The sequence below is a fragment of the Sciurus carolinensis genome, unplaced genomic scaffold (assembly GCF_902686445.1).
Source record: "Sciurus carolinensis unplaced genomic scaffold, mSciCar1.2, whole genome shotgun sequence".
Classification (NCBI taxonomy): domain Eukaryota; kingdom Metazoa; phylum Chordata; class Mammalia; order Rodentia; family Sciuridae; genus Sciurus; species Sciurus carolinensis.
This window is the reverse complement of record NW_025920126.1, coordinates 2,914,292-2,937,674: the sequence shown is the minus strand read 5'-3', so window position 1 is coordinate 2,937,674 and position 23,383 is coordinate 2,914,292. Positions and strand designations below refer to the sequence as shown.

The window sequence follows — 23,383 nt, the reverse complement described above, 5'->3', positions numbered from 1 at the left end:
CACCTTTAATCCCAGCCACTCAGGAGGCTGAAGCAATTCCTATCCCTGATACAAAAAAAAAAAAGAAGAGGAAAAGAATTAAAGGAAAAGGAATTAGTATTCTTAACAGTGTACATTAAATTATAAGTGAATTATTTTCAGTTAATCTATTCCTGATCAGAAGTTATTATAGAGATATTTTCATTGTGATGTAACTTATTATTAAGGAGTTTGAGTTATGTATCATACAAGTTTGCTTTATTCTGCAGTCCTGTTTTTAAATTTTCCCTAAAACAAGTCAAGAAAATATGAATACAGAAATTGTATTTTTGTTTTTTAACATGTGTAGACTTCATTTGTTCTGGTTCTATAAACTGAGGGAAATTACAATCTACAGTAAAGTAGAAAAGCAAAGTTCTAGGGAAAAATTAGGACCTGGATGATTATGAATGCCATTAAAATGCTATTATTGTTGGTCATAGAATATGTAAACCCAGGGTCTTGGAAACTAAGTGACCAAGAGTTTTATTTAGTCTGCTTTAGTATATGTGTGGGGGTTTGGTTTTTAAATATTTGTATGTAAAAATGCAGGTCTCTAGCTTCTTTTAATATGAATAGCCTTCTTCCTGGGCCTGCCAATCCTGTGGCAATCCTGCTGCATAGTAGTAGTAGCTGCCTTAATTTGGAACTTGGATTTCCTCATTCTCCATAGCCCAGGGTACTTTCTATTTTTTCAACACCTTGCAATTGACTCTGTAGTACAAAATTGTTAAAATGGTAAACTTCAAAAAATGTCTTGAGCTTTCTGGTGACCACATGGTAGTAGAAAAATACAAGGGTTTCTAAAGAGCTGTTTTTCATAAGGCCCTTGTGTCTTTAAAAATTACTCTTGGGTTTGCTTTATTATGGATGGTTATGATCCTTAGATTATACTTCTTAATATTCAGATTGTTAGACCCATAGATCTGTTTCAATGTGCACAAAATTAACCACTTTGTTTTCAGTTTTTAGTGTAAATATTCTTAATGAATTATATGTTTAAAATAATCTTGGGCTGGGGTTGTAGGTCAGTGCTACAGTGCTTGCCTAGCATGTGTGAGGCACTCAGTTCAATCTTCAGCACCACATAAAAATAAATACAGGTGTAGTGTGTCCATCTACAACTAAAATATTTTAAAAAATTCTTCATAATTTTGCTTTATCCCAAGATTAGTAATCATGAGAGCACTTAGCTTTTTGTTCTTAAACTATATTTTAGTTATGCGCTGTACTGTCCTGCTTGTCAAAATCTTCAACCAGAATGGGAAAGTTTTGCTGAATGGGAGAAGATCTTGAGGTTAATGTTGCAAAAGTAGATGTTGCAGAGCAGACAGGTACTGTAAGTCTGGATGATTTAGTTTCTTTGCCAATTATGTTGTAATTTATCTTAGTTTTAAACATCTTATGCTCTTTACCTTTCATTACATTTTGAAAACATGGTGTTCTGCATCTAGTTAAATTAGTTCAAAATCAGTTAAACTCACTTGACTTACCATCTCTCTCATGGGGGTTCAGCATGCAATGACTGCAAAAAGCAGATTCCCTAGTTGTGTATAGAGCTCATTGTTTGTGTTGTTCTAAGGGAGCTTGAAGACATCATTTGCTCCCTATTCCTGCCCATATAACTTTCTCTTATCTGTTCTTGTGCTCCAGTCTCCTGACTATTATATAAGATGTCTTTGAGAAGTCTTAGAACACTGTGGTCCAAGTAGACATTGGCCAAGTCATTATTTGCAACTCACCAAGTTAAAGAATAAGGGAATGTTTCTTTCAAAGTTAAGGTCGCATTCTCTGATTTGACTCTGAAATTGAATTTCAGATTTAATACCTATGATTTGAGGATGTGGGCTCTTAATTACAAATCCCTAAGATGGTAGTGTCAAATGCACTCTTGTCATGGTTCCCTGCCCAAGTGTGGGTCTTGTCCTTGATGCTTCTGTCTTGACCAGCCTCAGTCTTGTTCTTGGTGGTCACAATAAAACTGGATTCTGGTTGCACTGTCCCAAGTGCTAACAATAGGAGCTATTTTGTTGACCATTTACCTGTTGCAACTCTCAAGAGTTTTTTTATTTCTGGTTTGATCCTCACACAACCTTATAAGACATGTAGTATACCATATTACAGATAAGAAAACAGGTTAATTCTCAGTCATCAGTGCTTGACACATGGTTAATAAGAAATGTAAGCTGTAATTGTTATTACCTGTCTTAAGAAAGATTCATAGTCTTTCCCATGTTTAGCAATAATATAAACTGCCTTTGTTCTTGCATGTCAGTTATGATTTGATTTAAAACCTAAGACCATATTGTATTTTCCCTCGACACATCACTAGTAGTTTTAGTCATACATTAGTGTAATTGACCAAGTGCTTACATATATACAAAAATGTCTTCAATGATCAAACTTGACAAACTTTTAAATTGAGCTAATATGGAATAATGTGTTTTCTAAAGTTGCTTTAAGTATATAATTTATATTTGCATTTTTATTACAAATTTCTACTCTTTTAGGCATAATTTTCATATTCTTAATAGCTTTTAAATAATTTTGAATCACCTTATACTTAGTGATTGTCCCATGTAAAACCAGATGTATGTTCTTTATCACTTGTAGGACTGAGTGTATGGTTTACTATAACTGCTATTCCTACTATTTATCAGTAAGTATTTGAAGATTCTCAGTTATGGAGAAGGATGGATCATAGTGTAATTGCAATAGTAGACCTCTCTCAGATCATGTTTGAAGAGCTGAGATAATCTGATCTAGCAAATATTTTACAGAACTCATTTTGCTTTTATAGTACCCTAAGTTCCTTTAGATAGATGGATGATACTTGAAGTAGTCTTGGTTGTTAGAGATTTATAGTTAATTGGAAAGTAATGCTCTTGTGAAATGGTGTGATCTTCTTCAATATAGGAAATGGTTGTAAACCCAGAGTGCTGATGTATCCTTTGGGTAATAGGATGAAGGGGAGATCTTGCTGTTTGCTGGAGAAGTTTCTGGAGAACACAGGGTTTAAAGGAAATCTTGGAAGTAGAACTTTTAAGAGTGCAGGGTAAGCATTCCACTCCATGGACATTCTCATAAACAGGAATGTGATATTTTCAAAAAGTAACTAAGCCTTGAGGAGAAAGTAGAGGGTGATACAGTAGTGTTAAGTCAGAAGGAACAGAAAATGTGTAATCTGCAATATCAGGTCTTTTAGTTTGTCTTATTGGTATTCTAATATGGAGTTAGGAAATCTCAAATCTGTTCACCTGCTGTACCTTGATGTCATCTAGGTCGTAAGCTAAATATTATGAGGTATTTCTCCTCATTTAAAATTTCAAAAACTATGTGGCAATTCTGTTGAGTTTGGTTGTGCATGCTTTTAATCCCAGTTACTCAGGAGACTAACACAGGAGAATCACAAGTTTGAGGCCAGCCTCTGCAACTTAGCAAGACACTTTCTCAGGATAAAAATAAAATGGGTTAGAGTTGTAGCTAAGTGGTAGAGCACTCCTGGGTTCATTCCCCAATACTGCCAAAAAGAAAAACAACAGAAAAACAAACTGGCAGTTTTTTATGTATGTCTGTATCTTGTTTCCTTTTCCATTTTTTCCACTTTTTGTTTTACTTCTTTATCCACTCATCCTCCCTTCTTATCTATTTAAATTTCTTTTCTCTGTATCCCATAGGTGCTTCTCTCCCTCCCTTTTCCCTCATTCCTTTTCCCCACATGTTCCTTAATTGTTTGTTATCAGTATTCTCAATATCACTGAATTTATATGGAATTTCCTGCCCTTTTTCTCTTAGTCATGGCATTTACCTTGCTTTTTTCTCTTCATTTTTGCCTGTTGCAATCTTACTTATTCTTCAAAATACTACTTCAATTCCATCTTCTCCTTAAAGCTTTATGTTTTTGAATGGGAGCTTCTTTGTAGTATTTCCTCTGAATGGAAAAAGAATCCCCTGTCCCTGTGGTAGGTAGTAGGGAACAATGGGGCTTTTGCACTTGAAGATGCACAAGACTGGAGAACAGTTAGGACTATTTGACAGAATTCCATTCATAGGGAATGGAAAGGTGGAGGGGATGGAAGGAAGTGTGCAAAGTTGACTGTAAATAGAATCACTGAAGTCCCTGGGAGAAAATCACTGCCCCAGATGCTTTCTGTAATTTAAAACTGAATGGCAGAAGTGATGTGACTATGATGGAAAGTTCCACAAAAAACAAACAAAAAGCCTTTAAACATAGTTTTAAAATAGCTAATAATTTTCATGTTTCAGGCATTATTTTAATAACTTATCATATGGTAATACTTTTAATATGTATATTATATATAAAACTTAAACATCACTTTCTGAGATTTATCTGCTTACTGTGCTTCATAGTACTTACATACTTTGAAGAGGGAGAACAAAATATTAAGTCTTATGATTGTGTTTGGGGCTGAGATGTCATCAGTAGTAATTCAACAGCTTCTACATTGCTAATGCTTTTGAATATTAGGATGAACTAAAATGAGGTGATGAAATAGTGAAAACAAATACAAAATTTATTTTCCATTGCTATTAATATTTAATTCTGATCTTTTGTTGGGAGGATGGTGAATTTAGACCCTATCCAGGTCCAAGAACTAAGAAGGACTTCATCAACTTTATAAGTGGAAAAGAGTGGAAGAATATTGAACCTGTTTTATCCTGTTTTATCGTGGTTTGGTCCAGGTTCTGTTCTGTAAGTGTGAGAGATTTTTCTCTTATTTACTTCCCAATTAATTGAAAGAGATAATTATGGACTAGAAAATAGAAAATTATGGACTAGAAAATAGAAAATATAGACAATGCTGTGTATCTTACTCAGTTTTTAAATCATCTTTTTTATTTTAGGATGAGTAGTATGTCAACACACTTTCAGCTGTCTGTGAACTTAAGGTTATGGATTAAAAGTTTTCTATCTTTATCATTTTTTTAAAGAAACCATTTTTTGTTCATTTTTTGCCTTTTGATTTTAGACTTGCTACAACTATTATATTCAAAACCTTGGATTACTCCTTTGGGGATCATACATATTTTTGTTTAGCAATTCTGCTTTCAGGATTGTCATTAGGAATTCTGAGTACTTAGTTTCTAGAGCACTAAAAATATTTTAAAATGGTAAATTGCATCAGTTGTATTATATGTAATGATTCTGTTTATTTTTACAGTGTATGATATTTGTAGCAAATTGCCTTTGTCCTTCAAAAGGCACAACTACAGCCATACCTTTTAAGTAAGTATATTTTAAAATGTTTTTGTTTCTGGAGATTTATTTGTTTTTTTTTTTTTTTTTTTGCTGTGTGAATCTGAGGCCTAGTACATGCTAATAAACAAGGTTTTTATCACTGAGCTAAATCCCCAACCCTGAAGTGTTTATTTTTTATTCACTCATAATTCCCTTCATTTCTGTAAACACAGTTACACACTTGGCAGGTTCCTCTTCTGCTTTGGTTCCTAAGTATGGATTGGTGGCCTCTATCAGTTGTATAAATGAATGGGGAGATGTGTACATCATGTAAAAATGGTAGCCCAGTGAATTTGGAATATTGTTATTTTCTTGACTGAGAGAATTTCAACATTGCATTTAGCTTGTAGTTATTTAATAACGTTGATCTGATGTCAGTGTGTTTGCATACTTCATGTTATTCATGAATCTGTTTCAGTATACTTGAGTCAAAATTTTAATTTTTAAGTGAATATATTCTACTCTTAAAGTCATTCACTGTGATAGTCATATTTGAAGTTTATTCTTTGTTCCAACCAATTTTCATTCTTTTGGTAGAATATTGGGGAAATGCATTTCCTGTAGCTGATCTGGATTGGTATTGACCTGAACTGAACTGTAAAATGAATTTATATAATTCAAAGTATTTATTTCTGCTGCCTGTTGTAATACAAGTACTTCCCATGTTGTATTTTTGATCTTGGAAAATTGTGTTGGTGGTAGAAACCCTCATACTTTCGGTTAGTATGGAACTTGGACTTTTATCTAATGACTTTTCAGCAACTTTGCAGCTGACTGCTTAGGTGAAATGGTTTCCATTTTTTTAATTGAGAAAGCTAAGATTTAGAGAGATGAGGGATTTCCCCAAAGTCACACAGAAATTGCAGAGCAGAGTGTAAACCTAAATCAAAAACACATGACAATCATGATATTTCCTATATTTGCTGCCCTTCTTAAGATTTATTGAGGTCAAAACTCCTGAAATAAAATCAGTGAATATTTCATTTACAGTGTACCTATCCTTCCCAGATAGTTGTGTTGATAGTGAAAGGGGCAGTTATGAGGTAAGTAATAATTCTGTCCTCCAGGGGCTACTGACCTGAAGGAAAAAACAATTTAAACACAGATTGTTTAAGAGATAAATTTATTATCAGGTGTAAGATTTTTGCAGTGATATGAAAATAATTCTTTCACCAACTCTTTAAGTTGTGAATAAAAAATAAAATTTGATTTATCAAATACAAAAATAACTATATAGAAATACTTTTTATTATTAATTTGATTGATTACTATTCTGTACTTTTCCTCTAAGTTCTGAAGCTGTCAGAAAATTTGTAGATGGATAGGGTTCAACTGACGATAGATATCAAACAGTGATGATGAATCACACTATATAGACTGAATCAGTTTGGGGGCAATTGCCAGATTCTCCATCAAAGTCATGTGCTGAGAGGGTACTCTGGGAGTCTGCACAGGAGGCGCTAGCCTAAAGGAATAGCCAAATAAAGGAGAAACCAAATCATGTCAAAAACAAATATGAGTCAATTGACTGGGAATACAAATCATATCACAATAATAACCCTGAATGTTAATGGCCTGAATTCATCAATCAAAAGACACAGACTGGCAGATTGGATTAAAAAGAAAAATCCAACAATATGCTGCCTACAAGAGACTCATCTCATAGAGACACCCATAGACTAAAGGTGAATGGATGGGGAAAAACATACCATGCACACGGACACAGCAAAAAAGCTGGAGTATCCATCCTCATTTCAGATAATGTGGACTTCAAACCAAAACTAGTCAGAAGGGATAAAGAAGGACATTACATGCTACTTAAGGGAAGTATAAATCAGCAAGACATAACAATCATAAATATCTATGCCCCGAACATTGGCTCATCCACATACGTCAAACAAATCCTTCTCAATTCCAGAAATCAAATAGAACACAACACAATAATACTAGGTGATTTTAACACACCTCTCTCACTATTGGATAGATCATCCAAACAAAAATTGAATAAAGAAAACATAGATCTCAACAACACAATCAACAATTTAGACTTAACGGACATATATAGAATATACCATCCAACAAAGAACAAATACACATTCTTCTCAGCAGGACATGGATCCTTCTCTAAAATAGACCATATGTTATGCCACAAAGCTACTGTTAGCAAATACAAGAAGATAGAGATACTACCTTGTACTCTATCAGATCATAATGGATTGAAATTAGAAATAAATGACAGAATAAAAAACAGAAACTTCTCCAATACCTGGAGATTAAATAATACACTATATGATGAATGGATAACAGAAGACATCAGGAGGGAAATAAAAAAATTCTTAGAAGTAAATGAGAACAAAGACACATCATATCAAAATCTCTGGGACACTATGAAAGCAGTACTTAGAGGAAGATTTATTTCATGGGGCGCATTCAAAAAAAGAAGTAGAAATCAACAAACAAACGACTTAACACTACAGCTCAAAGCGCTAGAAAAAGAAGAGCAGACCAATACCAAAAGTAGTAGAAGACAGGAAATAGTTAAAATCAGAGCCGAAATCAACGAAACTGAAACAAAAGAAACAATTGGAAAAATTAACAAAAGAAATAGTTGGTTCTTTGAAAAAATAAATAAAATTGATAAACCCTTAGCCACACTAACAAAGAGAAAGAGGGAGAAAACTCAAATTACTAAAATTCGGAATGAACAAGGAAACATCACAACAGACACGAGTGAAATACAAAACATAATTAGAAGCTATTTGAAAATCTATACTCCAACAAAACAGAAAACCTCGAAGACATCAACAAATTTCTAGAGAAATATGAATTACCTAAACTGAACGAGGAGGACTTACACAACTTAAATAAACCAATTTCAAGCAATGAAATAGAAGAGGTCATCAAAAGCCTACCAACAAAGAAAAGTCCAGGACCAGATGGGTTCTCAGCCGAGTTCTACAAAACCTTTAAAGAAGAGCTCATTCCAAACTCCTCAAACTATTCCATGAAATAGAAGAGGAGGGAACCCTCCCAAACTCGTTCTATGAAGCCAATATCACCCTGATACCTAAACCAGACAGAGACACATCGAGGAAAGAAAATTTCAGACCAATATCCTTAATGAACATCGACGCAAAAATTCTCAACAAAATTTTAGCAAATCGCATACAAATATATATTAAAAAGATAGTGCACCACGATCAAGTGGGTTTTATCCCAGGGATGCAAGGTTGGTTCAACATTCGGAAATCAATAAACGTCATTCACCATATCAACAGACTTTAAGTTAAGAATCACATGATTATTTCAATAGATGCAGAAAAAGCATTCGATAAAATACAGCATCCCTTCATGCTCAAAACACTAGAAAAAATTGGGATAGTGGGAACATTCCTTAACATTATAAAGGCCATCTATGCTAAGCCCATGGCTAATATCATTCTAAATGGTGAAAAACTGAAAGCGTTCCCCCTAAAAACTGGAAGAAGGCAGGGATGCCCTCTTTCACCACTTCTATTCAACATCGTCCTTGAGACTCTAGCCAGAGCAATCAGACAAACCAAAGAAATTAAAGGGATACGAATAGGAAAAGAAGAACTCAAACTATCCCTGTTCACTGATGACATGATTATATATTTAGAGGAACCTGGAAATTCCACCAGAAAACTTTTAGAACTCATAAGTGAATTCAGTAAAGTAGCAGGTTACAAGATCAATGCTCATAAATCCAATGCATTTTTATACATAAGTGATGAATCTTCAGAAAGAGAAATTAGGAAAACTACCCCATTCACAATAGCATCGAAAAAAATAAAATACTTGGGAATCAATCTCACAAAAGAGGTGAAAGACCTCTACAATGAGAACTACAGAACACTAAAGAAAGAAATTCAAGAAAACCTTAGAAGATGGAAAGATCTCCCATGTTCCTGGATAGGCAGAATTAATATTGTCAAAATGGCTATACTACCTAAAGTGCTATACAGATTCAATGCAATTCCAATTAAAATCCCAATGATGTACCTTACAGAAATAGAGCAAGCAATTATGAAATTCATCTGGAAGAATAAAAAACCTAGAATAGCTAAAGCAATCCTCAGTAGCAAGAGCGAAGCAGGGGGTATTGCAATACCAGATCTTCAACTCTACTACAAAGCAAAAGTAACAAAAACGGCATGGTATTGGTACCAAAATAGACAGGTAGATCAATGGTACAGAATAGAGGACATGGACACAAACCCAAATAAATACAATTTTCTCATACTAGACAAGGGTTCCAAAAATATGCAATGGAGAAGCATATTTTTCTTCAACAAATGGTGCTGGGAATACTGGAAAACCATATGCAATAGAATGAAATTAAACCCCTATCTCTCACCCTACACAAAACTCAACTCAAAATGGATCAAGGACCTCAGAATCAGACCAGAGACCCTGCATCTTATAGAAGAAAAAGTAGGTCCAAATCTTCAACTTGTTGGCTTAGGATCAGACTTCCTTAACAGGACTCCCATAGCACAAGAAATAAAAGCAAGAATCAACAACTGGGATAGATTCAAACTAAAAAGCTTTCTCTCAGCAAAGGAAACTATCAGCAATGTGAAGAGAGAGCCTACAGAGTGGGAGAATATCTTTGCCAACCATACCTCAGATAGAGCGCTAATTTACAGAATCTATAAAGAACTCAAAAAACTCTACACGAAGAATACAAATAATCCAATCAACAAATGGGCTAAGGAAATGAACAGACACTTCACAGAAGAAGATGTACAAGTAATCAACAGATATATGAAAAAATGTTCAACATCCCTAGTAATAAAGGAAATGCAAATCAAAACTACCCTAAGATTTCATCTCACCCCAATTAGAATGGCGATTATCAAGAACACAAGCAACAATAGGTGTTGGCGAGGATGTGGTAAAAGAGGAACACTCATACATTGCTGGTGGGGTTGCAAATTAGTGCAGCCACTCTGGAAAGCAGTGTGGAGATTCCTCAGAAAGCTTGGAATGGAAACACCATTTGACCCAGCTCTCCCACTCCTTGGCCTATACCCAAAGGACTTAAAATCAGCATACTACAGAGATCCAGCCTCATCAATGTTCATTGCTGCTCAATTCACCATAGCCAGATTGTGGAACCAACCTAGATGCCCTTCAGTTGATGAATGGATAAAGAAACTGTGGCATATATATACAATGGAATATTACTCCACAATGAAGAATGATAAAATTATGGCATTTGTAGGCAAATGGATGAAATTGGAGAATATCATGCTAAGTGAGATAAGCCAATCTCAAAAAACTAAAGGACGAATGATCTTGCTGATAAGCGGATGAGGACATATAATGGGGGGTGGAAGGGGTTAGCATTAGGTTTAGGTTTAGGTTTAGGGTTAGGGATAAGGAGAGCGGTAAGAATGAAGGAAAGAAGGACTATTAGAGGGATAAGAGGGGTGGGAGGGGTGGGGGGGAAGGAAAAAAAATAAACATCATTGCCCTATGTAAATGTATGATTATACAAATGGTATGCCTTGAGTCTATGTACAAATAGAGAAACAACATGTATCCCATCTGTATACAAAAAAAAGATAATAAAAAAATTAACTCATACCATATCCCCTAAAATTTAAATATAAAATTATCATATGAAGCAGCAATTCTGTTCCTAGGGTTATACTCAAAAAAGTTGAAACAGGTTTACAGTCTTGTTCATATTATGTGACATTTATAACTAAATAACTTTTGTTTTTGGTACCATGGATTGAACCAAGGGACACTTAAACAATGATCCACATCCTCAGCCTTTTTTATATTTTATTTTAAGACAGGGTCTTGCTGAGTTACTCAGAGCCTGGCTAGGTTGCTGCAGTTGTGTTTGAACTTGAGATGCTCCTGCCTCAGCCTCTTGAACTGCTGGGATTATAGGCTTGCACCTGGCCTAAGTAATTTTGAAGTATTATATTTTAGGAATGTTTCTACTTGGTGATAGACCTGTGATTGTTTAAATATTCTTTATATTAAAATCTCAAATTTGGAACAATGGTTTTATACTCTCTGTATAAATGATACTTAAATTCTTTTGTTTAATTCACTAATTGGCACATTTTTCTGGATGTATTTCAATAGGAATATAAGTTCATTTAGACAAGGATTATATCTTTTATATTCTACAGCATGCTTAATTATAAAGCACATACTAGGTAGTGAATTTATGAAGGAATGGATGTAAACAATCTTGAGATAGTTAAAGTCAGCAAATGGATAAAATCATTATATTAGTTTTGTGATTACTAACTTTTATTACATGAGAAAGAAAGAGATATTAGCTAAATTAAACTATTTTAATATTTTTATAAATATTTTTCATAGAAATTATTTTAACACTACTGGTTTGTATGAATAGTCCTAGACATGCAATTACATGTAGTGATCTCTGTTACAACTTTAGTTTTCTGCTTTGCTTTCTCAATCCTTCCCATGTGATCCTGAATCTTGAACTGGTGATGGAATGATTTTCAAATACTGTGAACCATAGAGCCTGTGATGAAGACTGGCAGGCCTCCACCATCTCACAGCACTCATTCCTTCCTCCATCAGTGTACAGGGCCTTTCAAGAAACCCCCATTGTTGAGACCCCACACTGTTACTGGAGGAAGCCTTGGGTCCATCCTGGCAATGCCCAGAAAAGAAAGCAGATTTAGTAATTTGATTATTTGTTTATTTTATCTAACTTTCTGATTGTAGAACATGCATGTTAGCTTTTAGTCTGCAAGCTTTTATTATCTGCTTTCTTTGCCAGTTAAAAAAACAAGTTAAGTAAATTTATGATTACACAAATGGTATGCCTTTACTCCATGTACAAACAGAGAAACAACATGTATCCCATTTTTTTACAATAAAAAAACAATTTAAGAGTAGGGAGGACATCAGAAAGATGGAAGATTCTAGACAGGGTATTTTTGATACTACAGAGAAGTAATATTTGAATACCTGTCCATCAGAAAGGAACCAAATCCCATGAGAAGGACATGAAGAATTTCAAACTGGCAGCTTAGGGTGGTGCTTAATTTAGAATTATACCTCATTAATGCTTGAAATAATCACTATAGACTTGTACAGTAATTAGATTATCACCTCAGTTACCATTTTATTATTATGTCCTTTTAAATATCCAGGACAATACATATCTGAAAGTTTCTATTTATTTTATGCCTACTTCTCTGCTCATTTTTGGTGGTGTCTATTTTTAAAATTTTCAAAGTACTTTTTAGTTGCAGATGGGCACAAGACCTTTATTTTATTTATTTATTTTTATATGGTAAGGAGTGAACCCATGTGCCTCACATGTGCTGGGCACACAGTTTACCACTGAGCCACAACCACAGCCCTGGTGATTTCTTTTTTTAAATTCATGTTTGATTTGATTTTTGCAACATGTTATGTTTTAAACATAACAATTTAAAATTTTTTGAATTTTTTTTGAGTAACAGGATTGAACTCAGGGACAATTGGCCACTGAGCCACATCCCAAGCCATTTTTTTACTTTATTTAGAGACATCTTCTCACTGAATTGCTTAGTGCCTCGCTTTTGCTGAGACTGGCTTTGAACTCACCATCCTCCTGCCTCAGCATTACAGGTATGTGCAACCAGATCCAGCTAAACAGAACAATTTTATTGTTTCATTAGATACTTTTATTTACTGAAGTTTCTGAGCATTTTTTGTACTGCTTGCATTCTTTCTTGCAATGGCAGATTATTTTCTGATGTGTTTCATGAAATTAGGGAATATGAACTCCTACAGTTTTTATCTGTGGGTAATGTGTATGGCCTTTACCTGTTTAGATGTAACCCTACAGATTGGTTGGCTGCAGTCTGCTCACACAGAGATGATTTTTAAATTTTTAGAAATTTTCCAGTTAAACATGGCAATTATTAATGTTTAATCATATCAACTTATAATTAAGGTAAATCCAAAAACAAAAGTAATGAATATGCAAGAGTAATTATTTCTGATTGTTCTAGTGCTTTTTTCTATTGTTATCTATATAGTAAGAGTTACTTCTGTGGCATATTTATTGCAAAGTACCATGTAATGGTGTGCTCATGAATGTTCTTCCCATTGTTACACATTCAGTGTCATGTTGGTAGCATGAAGTCTGCTATGGAGGACTGTTGCCAAAGGAAATCAGAAAACACTGCAGGTCAGGGCTTGGCTGACTGTTTATTGATTGTCTAAACCAGGGGTCTATTAGTAAATTTTTAGGTTTTGTCAACTATAGTATCTGTTTCATTTTCTTTTCTTTCATTAGTAACATTTAAAGTGCAAAACCAAACCAAAACAAAACACAGAAACATGTTTAGTTTAGGAACCATACAAAAAACATCTATTCTTGTACTGGACTCTTGGGCTAGATTTAAGAAAGCAGTGTTGAAAGTGTTAGGAAATGAGATGAAATTTAAATTTATTGGATCTCTAGCTATTAAGTAGTGAATGGCACAAAAATTGAGCAAGTAAGTTTTCTTATGGTTCACAATACTACCAATGAGCAGTTGTGCTTGAATCATTTGTTTATAACATAATAACTTAATTGTGTCATGTAGTATTCAAGTTTTTATTCATAGACTGAGACTACCAAACTTATCTCATAATGTTTTTGCAAGAGACTGGTGCTTCTGTGAGGACTCATTTGCAGTTAGACACCCAAGTCTTCACTTTTTATCCCACTGTGCACCTAAACTCAAGCACTTTCCTGCAAGTATGAGCAACCCCTACCAAGAAAGTGGCAGTCTGTCTATGCTAAAGCAATCCTAAGTAGCAAGAATGAAGCAGGGGGTATTGCAATACCAGATCTTCAACTCTACTACAAAGCAATAGTAACAAAAATGGCATGGTATTGGTACCAAAATAGACAGGTAGATCAGTGGTACAGAATAGAGTACATGGACACAAACCCAAATAAATACAATTTTCTCATACTAGACAAAGGGTCCAAAATTATGCAATGGAGAAAAGATAGCCTCTTCAACAAACGATGCTGGGAAAACTGGAAAACCATATGCAACAGAAAGAAATTAAACCCCTATCTCTCACCCTACACAAAACTCAACTCAAAATGGATCAAGGACCTCGGAATCAGACCAGAGACCCTGCATCTTATAGAAGAAAAAGTAGGTCCAAATCTTCAACTTGTTGGCTTAGGATCAGACTTCCTTAACAGGACTCCCATAGCACAAGAAATAAAAGCAAGAATCAATAACTGGGATAGATTCAAACTAAAAAACTTTCTCTCAGCAAAGGAAACTAAAAGCAATGTGAAGAGAGAGCCTACAGAGTGGGAGAATATCTTTGCCAACCATACTTCAGATAGAGCACTAATTTCCAGAATCTATAAAGAACTCAAAAAACTCTACAGGAAGAATACAAATAATCCAATCAACAAATGGGCTAAGGAAATGAACAGACACTTCACAGAAGAAGATGTACAAGTAATCAACAGATATATGAAAAAATGTTCAACATCCCTAGTAATACGGGAAATGCAAATCAAAACTACCCTAAGATTTCATCTCACCCCAATTAGAATGGCGATTATCAAGAACACAAGCAACAATAGGTGTTGGCGTGGATGTGGATGAAAAAGGAACACTCATACATTGCTGGTGGGGTTGCAAATTAGTGCAGCCACTCTGGAAAGCAGTGTGGAGATTCCTCAGAAAGCTTGGAATGGAAACACTATTTGACCCAGCTATCCCACTCCTTGGCCTATACCCAAAGGACTTAAAATCAGCATACTACAGAGATACAGCCACATCAATGTTCATTGCTGCTCAATTCACCATAGCCAGATTGTGGAACCAACCTAGATGCCCATCAGTTGATGAATGGATAAAGAAACTGTGGCATATATATATACAATGGAATATTACTCCGCAATGAAGAATGATAAAATTATGGCATTTGCAGGCAAATGGATGAAATTGGAGAATATCATGCTAAGTGAGATAAGCCAATCTCAAAAAAACTAAAGGACGAATGATCTCGCTGATAAGTGGATGAGGACATATATTGGGGGGTGGGAGGGGTTAGCATTAGGTTTAGGGTTAGGTTTAGGGTTAGGGATAAGGAGTGTGGTAAGAATGAAGGAAAGAAGGACTGTATAGAGGGAAAAGAGGGGTGGGAGGGGTGGAGGGGAAGGGAAAAAAATAATGAATCAAACATCATTGCCGTATGTAAACGTATGATTACACAAATGGTATGCCTTGACTCCATGTACAAATAGAGAAAATACATGTATCCCATTTGTGTACAATAATAATAAAAATAATAAAAATTAAAAAAAGGAAGTGGCAGTCTGTCTATGCTTAAGAACTCTTAACTTTCAGTTCTCTCTTTGTTAAATTTGCTTCCTGGGTATTGCCTATACATTCTTGCAACCACCTTTCTATATTTAAGCATTATATTTTGATCGACATTTCATTGAGGTAGGAAAATTTTCAAATGTTGCTATAAATATAAGGCATGTTTAAATTCTTTAACATTTTTAAGAGTGACAGAAAAAAATTGTGACTGTAGATGTATCTGATATAAATCTTAAGAGATTAGAAATCAATCACCAATACAAAGATTTTTGCTGCCAAGTTAATTTTTTGTCTAGATGTCAACATAAAATTTCTCCAGAATCTCTTTATAATACAAGTGTATTCCATTATCATTTGCAACTGCTTATGAATATGAATTGAACTTTTTTTAGTATTAAGTTACCAAGACAAAAATTCAGAAATAAGGTAAATTTTAATACTGATTTGATAAGAAATCCTTGAGTTCAATTTTTAAAGTACTATTTTTAAGTAACTATTATTCATTAAAAGTTTAAATGTGTATTTCCAGACTTTAATTTTTATTCAACTCTGGATAAAGACTTGAATGCAAGTTCTTTCATGTTTCATAATCCAAGAGTGTAAAAGGATTTTTTAGTACTTCCTATTTGAAGACATTTGAGTTAATATTTTGATCTCTTAACTTCACACATATGCATCTGACTATAAAAGACTGTTATCCTCTGATTTTTGGATTTTGGTTTTCTACATTTTACCAGCAATGATAATTACATAGTATGATAAAATAAATATTCAGTAAGTTAAACATTGTCTCATTTTCCAATACAGATAATGTTCATAAATTTTTAAAAATGGGCTCAGATGTTGAGAATGGTCATCCTTCTGGGAAGTCATCTGATGAAGTTCAGTCACCTACAGGTGTTTTTCTCAGAAATCATAAACATAGATGGATCTTAATGGAGGTAACACTTTAAAAATATATAAATATACATTTATATGTGTGTTTTTGTATATAAATAAACACACACACATATATATGTATACATATATATATCAAGCAAATAAGGCAATTTGAAAATTTCCATGAAGAGCTGTTATAATTATACCGGTGAGTTGTATTCTTAATATTTCCTTTTTCCTAATTACTATTCCAAGGCAAGTACACATCAATCATAATATACTGCATCTACAGAATACAGAGTATTCATTTTTAGTTCCCTGTTGAAGAAAAGTGATTTTTTAAAAAATTTCAGAAATCTAGGCTGACATCATTGTAGAGGGCCTTAGCAAAGTCCTCTTTTCAGAAAATGTGATTTCAGTTATATCTCCTTGTGATTCATTTAGATACTTCATATTCAGATTTTAAGAGAGAAAAATAAAATAGACACCAGCTTTTTTTCCCCCTTGCTTTATAAGTATCAGTATAATTTCCTTTGTGGTTCATGAAACCTAGAAATCCCTATTGTATGTAGTAAATTATTTCTCCATGTAAGTTATGCAACATATTTCTTTTTTTATCAATGGGATATTACAACTTTGTAGACAGAAATTATGACTATTATCATTTCAGTATGTACTGTATATTAATATTTTTCTACAAAAAATGAAATCTTTACAAATGGAAGTTTGTGTATTTTTTTAGCTGTAGAGACAATGAAGATTAAAGTGTCTGTCCTGCTAGTTGATTTTTTTTATTGTTAAAAGATTGTTTCTGAGAGAAAAGAAAAACAATATTAGTGTTTTCTGTAATAAATTAACCCTTTCACCCCTTGAGATCAACTTCATATTTGTGTAATTATTTAGATATATCAAAATAATAATATAATTGTCCTTAGTTTTCTATATAATATATGTGATTTTATCACACATATAAACTATGTTGGCATTTGGGTCTATATGTACATCATCTAATTCTTTCATTGAATTTTATATTTCCCCCCCAGAGGTGACATGCTATAGATTATATATATTTTTTTAGTTTAATTCATTTTAGAATCTAGAACAATTTATTTTTTCATTCCTCCCTTTGCACATATGCACATGATCTATTTTTGATTCATCTTGACCTAACTGATGATTTCAATTTTACAATGCTGAAAGATCCATACATGTTTATAAGGACCCATACTTCACATTTTCAATTTTGATCATTTTCCTGATTGGCAATATGCAGAATGATACTACTTTGTGATGCAGTATCACAGCTCCCAGTTAGCCATGAAGCCACAGGACTAAACTATAGTACTCTATAGAGTTGTGTGTAGCTAAACTGTGATATTCAGTGAGTTAGATATATTTAAGTGCATTTCCACCTTGATGATATTTTCATCTTAGAATTGGCTTATCAGGACATAACCCCATGGTAATTTGAAGAGCATGTACTCCTATTTAAGAATATTTTGGAGATTTTTTTGTTTATTATTCTAGATGAGTTTCAGGCATTTCATTGTTTTTGGCAAAAATAATCTTGGTATTTGATTTGGGTTATAAATAATATTAAAATTAATATGGTGATAAGCACTATTTTTGCATTGTTTAGACTAACCATTTGGAATATGGTTTATATCTGTATTTAAGTCTTTTATCTCTCAGTAAATATTTACACAGTTTCTTTTTATCTCTTGTTTTTCATGATTTTATTATAAAAGATTTCTTTTTATAGAATTTACATTTCTTGAGATGATGATAGAGGCAAGTTTCTCCTTGAAGTTTGTCTTAGCTCACATTCTATAGTAAATGAAATAGAACAAATTTTATTTCTATTAACAGCAAAAAGAAAATGTTTTAATTTCTTACACATGTTGTATTTAAAATAACAATACCTACTTGTTTAATTATTTATGTTGATCACAGGTTGTATCTGCATGTTTGTACCATATGGTGTAATAATTTCAAAGTAAATCCAGGATAAATTTACTATTGGAATGATCCCAAAATATTGGGGATCATTCCAATAGTAAATTGGACTCAAAATATCTGAGTCCAATTTGTCTTCTATCATTTTTGTAAAACTGCATCATACACCTTTGCTTACAGTAGTAAATATTTTGCCTTCAATATATTGTATATAATCAATGCAGGCAACTTTTAAACTGCAGTTAACTTCAGCTAATTTTTGCTATAAAATAATACTCTAAAGTACATGTACTTTCTTAATCTACCTTTCAAAATTGCTCCTTCTTCAAATGATCAGGATTTAGAGGTTTAGAGATGATAATAACTCTAGTGCTAATGCAGATAAAAATTGGGAACTCTCGTCTTTGTTTCTGGATAATTAGTGTATTCCATATTAAATTGACAAAAGAATGTCAAATGTTTTGCATCATATACAGCAGTTAGTAATACTCAAAAGCAATGAGGTCTTCCTTAGTCTAAACTTATCCATGTAAGAAGAAGAATACAGAATACATTGTAATTTCTATTCCATGGAAACACTTTCTGAATGGATTTCTGCAAGGAAATTGTCAGTAAAACTCATCTGAATTGCAGACTAATGACTTCAGGATATTTAATTAAAAAGTGGTATAGCAAGTAAATGTTAGATTTAGGTTAAATGTGATAAAAGCTATTAACTGTGGCAAGTAAAATTGTATATCTCAGTGTCACTGACCTATTTTGGATTAATTTAATTTCAGCTGGAAAATAATTTTGGCACTATGAATTATGGACAAAAGGAAATTATCTTTAGCTTAGATTAAGATAAACTAAACATCTACACCTTATACCATGTACATTCAGCACATAAATGTAATTAAATATGTGTGGTCTCAGAATTATTGTATTTAGATTAATTATATAATGACATGCTGGCCCAAGACCACATGTATTCAGCAGAATTAATAAAACCAATTTTGTTGAAGCTTCAAGAAGCCATGACTGAGGTAGACAGCCCCAGGGGCCTGTTATTTTCATGAAATACGATCCCAACTTGTTCACCCACTGGAAGGGGGAGAGGGTGTGTTGGGGGTATGGCATATCTGACCTGAGTGTTCCATCTCCTTCCTGGGCAAGGAACCCCAGTGAAAACTGACATACCACACTACCCTCCAGGCCTGCTAGGTGATGCCATCCTTGTTCAGCCTGCAACAGACATGCTGGGCATCTGGTGACACCTCTTCTGCTATAGCCTGTTGTTCCCCATGAGGTCTAGTGGCCAGGGAAGTCATGGAATAATGTTCAATTTCTCACTAGAAGATCACCCAGCAAGTACTAGACCCAGCAGCACTGACCTTGAATACAACTCCTCCAAACCTTGGCTTACTCACTATATTGCTCAGTCAGGGAATTGGCCTAGTATCCTCACAGACACATGGAGTCATGTCTGGTGACAGCTTCAGACATAGGGTTGTGTTGCCTCCCCTGCAGTTCAGTGAGTTAGGTGATGATTGAGTTGAAAAACATCACCAAACCCTTGTAGGGTTCTCCTCCTTTTTTACAAAGCCCAAACAGGTGACAGCACAAATCTGTGATATTGATCTTCTATTCTAGGCAGAAGTGTGTGCCTGCTGTGCTCCCTAGAGAGGAGAGAAGAAACTGAGTCATTTAGCATGTGTGATGGAGGCAGGAGGCAGCTAGCCAAAAAGTAGAGCCATTCTGGGCACACTCCACAAGCCAGGCCCCACTACATTTGCTACTGCCCTGCAATTAGCTTGCCCCCAGAAATTTTTTTGGCCCAAATTTCCAAGGAACCCTTCAACTTACCTTTAAATGCACATGTATCTGGAAAATATGCCTTGGCATAAGGGTTCATCCTCTTGAACTGAATCATGCCTCTCAGACACAGACCCTCTGTGACAATGTCCAGGGTCTTTATAGCAGGTCCTGGAGGATGAAGACTACAGGTTAGTGTCATGCCCTGGTGCAAAAGTGCTCCAAAAAAGTGAATGTGATGGATTAATCAATCGCTTGATAGTAATCTTGATAGTAATATAAGGAGTACAAATTTCCAGTGCATAATATCATCTTGACCAATGCCTCATGCTACAAGATCAGAATTGTATAACATTTCAAAACTGAGTATTGAAAAATGGAATCACTATGGACTTTTCTGTAGGGCATGAACTGCAGAAATTTGTTGGAAATGAGAAGATAAATTCAGTGAACACATAATAAAATTTTTTTCATTGCTAATGGTATAAAAAAATAAACCTACTGACAACTGAGCTTCAAAATAATATAACAAAACAGCAAGAAGAAATTGAGAGATCATTTGAAAAGGAAAGATAATCACGGACAGTAACTCAATTTGCAAAGGACATGAATGCTTTTGCACATTTATGGCTCTTTCCTGTTGCATGCAATGGACAGTAGATTACAAGTATGCTGATTTTGCTTGTCCTACACATGACATCACAGGTCATGTGTATGACATCAGAATGAGGAAAGAATTTTCTTCCACCATACCAGCAGTACCAAAGCACAACAATTTACACAAGTATAGAATAGGAAAGCCAGCTCTGAGTGATAGCTCTCAAAGTAAATTGTTCCCTCATCATCAAAATTGAATACATATTAAATTGCTACTAAAATGCAGAAATGTAGACCTGATATGGTTGAAACCTTAATTTAAAAATGGAAAATTAAAAAAAAAAAACTGAAGTTGTTATGAGAGTTATTGTCCAGGAATAACAGATCCTAAAACATTTATAAAATACAAAATATTTTTTTTCTTTTCAATGGTTATATGCACCACAAAGATGCTGCATGCCTAATATCCCTGATTTCCTTCTTTAAATATGAACTTTCCAAATATATGTTCTTGAGTGATGTGTACCCTTGAAAACCAATCCAAAATTTACACAAAACCATGGGAAAGATGAGAACATTGCCTCCTAAACCCAATAATACACAGCATGGCTTCAAAATATCCATCAAAATGCATTCTACTGTGATGTATGACTAATTGTAAGTAATAATAAAAGTATACTAAAAATTAGCAAAAAACACTCTAAAAATGCTTCATTAGAGTTGTGACTGGACCTACAATAAAACATGAAAGCAGGTTTTAAATATCCATCATGGCTCCTGAGTGACATCAGAAGAAAGTAAAATATTTTTTCAGCACAGACTCACTCCATTCCTTTAAGGAAAATAATATCTTCACAAAGCAAAGCAAAATATAGTGAAAAAACATAGCGTCAAGAGTAGTTCTCTTTTGTCATCACCTCTAGGTTTTCCAGTTGACATTTAGGTTGACTTCCATTGCCTCCAGGTTTACCATTCCCCTCAATGGGTGTTATACCCCTCCTGTGCTTATTTTGGACAGGCATGTTCCTGTCCTAGGACTGCCCTAACATTTTGCAGATGGGTCTGATCACACTTCAGGGAATGGTTGAAGAGCAGAAGGACCACTGGCACTTGCTGAACATTAGGAGGTACTGTTCTTCTTCCTTATCCAAGATTTTGACCAATAGTATGAAAATGAGGCTTTTCTTGCCTGGGGAAGCCACATAGTCATCTTTAAGTCACTTTCCAGGATGTCCACATATCCATTATTTTCCTCAGTAAACACCACAGCAGTGGTCATGAAGAGTCACTTCAGCTAAGAGTCTCTGCTCCTCTATTTCTGTCTTCCACTCAGGGTAAGACACATCAAGTAAGGGGCTGTACTTGGACTGTGTAAAGTCCTCTCTGTGACTGGCCCACTCTCTCAGAGCAGGGGAAGGACTGGAATGTGTGAGCTTCTATTGCATCTTGAAGACAAATCCATTATTTATTTTGTCCTCCACAGGACTGCTGGCAGCCTTGCCACCTGCCTCATTCTTCCCACAGTGGTCCAGTGCCTGGGAGTTGGAAACCTTCTGTAAGCACAGGGAGTCGCTGATATACAGTAGTTGTGGTTCACAGCAACTGAACTGGTAAGGTGTGAAAACATCTGATGGCTGTTCATTTCAAATGACACACTTGGCTTCTGGGGTGGCCTGCTCAAATGACTATTCTGCCAGGTTGGGGTCAAAAAGATGGGGGAAATCCATGCAAAAAACTGCATCAGAAAATTCAGAGGACTTTGATGATAGGGAAGATTCAGATGCCTGCCTTTATAGTCAGCAAGCAGCAAAACAGAAGACTTACTATGTGACCCTTTGGGTTCTCACTACAGATACCAGCAAAATTGTGCATGGTCTGGGTTAGAGTGCTGACCAGAGAGGAAGAGGCTGTGTTCTCTGGTGACCCCAGGAGGGCACAAGTTCCTAGACAGAGGCCTGGGAGAGGACCTGGACTCTTGGTACCCCAGCATGTTCCAGCAGGACTGAGAGCTGAGCTTGGCACAGGCTTGAGCTGGGGCACAACCATCAAGGTAGGGTGTGCAGAGTGCTGGCTACAGAACCCAGCACAAGGTGGCCAACAGACTCCCAGCACAGTGGACCAGGATCAGGATGAAGCAGGCCATAGTGGTAGTAAAAAGGAGAGAGGGAGGAAGAGCAATGCAACTTGGAACCCAGTGGTGAGAGGGATGTGGGGAGGTTGGAGAGGGATGGAGTTATGCAAGATTCAGGCTGGAGAAGCCTCCAGTAAATTTTTGTAATGTGGTTAATTTCTTGAAATTGTTAACTACAATTCTTAGCCCCCACAGTATATATGAGAATTACCTTGCAAATTGTGCACACTTAAGAAATATTAATTATAAGTTTTATGATACAATTATGGAAAATATATCACACATAAAAATGTGAAATCAATGACATGACACCAGCAGAAACAAAATAGTATTATAAAAGACTACAGGTCAAACAGATTGTCTTATTAAAAACAAAGTCTAAAG

The 23,383-nt window shown here is 34.8% G+C and overlaps 1 pseudogene; it reads left to right on the top strand.

Annotated features, from left to right (window-relative positions):
* The first annotated feature begins 1,462 nt into the window (after positions 1–1,462).
* LOC124973950 (uncharacterized) lies at positions 1,463–1,617 on the top strand (annotated as a pseudogene).
* The last annotated feature ends 21,766 nt before the right edge of the window (positions 1,618–23,383 follow it).